Consider the following 1223-nt stretch of genomic DNA (forward strand, 5'->3'; position numbering starts at 1 on the left):
AGTTCAGTTTTACGTTTTATTTTCTTTTCTTATTTCAGGAGTTCATGACCAGAAGTTCTAACACACCTTTGGTACCACCACTTGAAGATCCCGAGTCTACACTTCACAAAAAGAAGGATAAGAGCGTGAAAGAAGATCAAACATCAAAGAAGACACCTTTACAAGAGTTCAAATCAGTGTTCTCAAAGAAGTCGGGGAAGAAAACGGAGGAGTCAAGTTCATCTTCAAAGAACAAGAGCAAGCTTGAACACTTAGATCAAATACCCGTACAAGCCGAGTCCGCGTACGATACCGAGCCTGAATTTGAATTACAAACAAGTGAACCCGAGAACGAGCTGGAGAACGAGATGGCAAACATTGATGAGATGGCCATGGGGGACTACAAGAAGCGCATTCGAGATGATGTGGGGCCGGGTTTAGTACATCCTACGATTCCTGCCAATGCCACATTCGAGTTGAAGGGACATATCCTTACTGCACTTAAGGATATCCCATTTTACGGGAAGGATCACGAGGATGCTTTCAAACACTTAGACGAGGTGAACGATATTGTGGATTATTTTAATACTCCCAATATCCCAAGGGAGACAGCTTTGCTAAGGATGCTACCGGTCACTTTCAAGGGAGCAGCAAAAGACTGGTTAAAGGCACTCCCACCTGGTACAATCACCACATGGGCCCAATTGCGCGAGAGATTTCTAGATCAGTTTTGTCCACCCTCCAAAATCTCTAAACTCAAGAAGGCAATTGCCAACTTTGAGCAAAATCCGGGGGAGTCATTATACGAGGCCTGGGAGCGCTACAAAGGGTTGTTAAGGAATTGTCCTCAACATGACCTGAATCTTCAGCAAGAAATGTCGATATTTTATGATGGGGTGAATGTCATGACTAGACAACTCCTTGATTCACAAGGACCACTAACAAAGAAGAACCCAATTCAGGCCAAGGAGGTGGTTGAAGAATTTTCAAAGCACTCTCGTGAGTATCACAACCCAGGACGCGATGGAATGAAAGGCAGTGGAGGTACACAAACTGAAGAGATGGTTGCTGTGATGGCAATGCTTAGCACTATGGATAGGAGATTGACTCAAATGGACCAATCAATTCATGCAATTCGAGTTGGTTGCGAGAGATGTATTGGCCCACACTTGACAAAGGATTGCAATATGGATGAATATGGGAACAAGAAAGCTCAAGTATGCTACTCAAGTGGGGATAAGTAT

At 43.8% G+C, this 1223-nt stretch overlaps 1 non-coding gene across 1 annotated transcript; it reads right to left on the reverse strand.

Moving 5' to 3' along the window:
• Positions 1–731: 731 nt before the first annotated feature.
• LOC145141650 (small nucleolar RNA R71) lies at positions 732–838 on the reverse strand. The gene has a single exon (XR_013722843.1). It is a non-coding gene; the product is annotated as a small nucleolar RNA R71 (small nucleolar RNA).
• Between the last annotated feature and the right edge of the window lie 385 nt (positions 839–1223).

This window comes from Lactuca virosa, chromosome 9, assembly GCF_052849685.1.
Source record: "Lactuca virosa cultivar CGN04683 chromosome 9, Lactuca_virosa_CGN04683_v6, whole genome shotgun sequence".
NCBI lineage: Eukaryota > Viridiplantae > Streptophyta > Magnoliopsida > Asterales > Asteraceae > Lactuca > Lactuca virosa.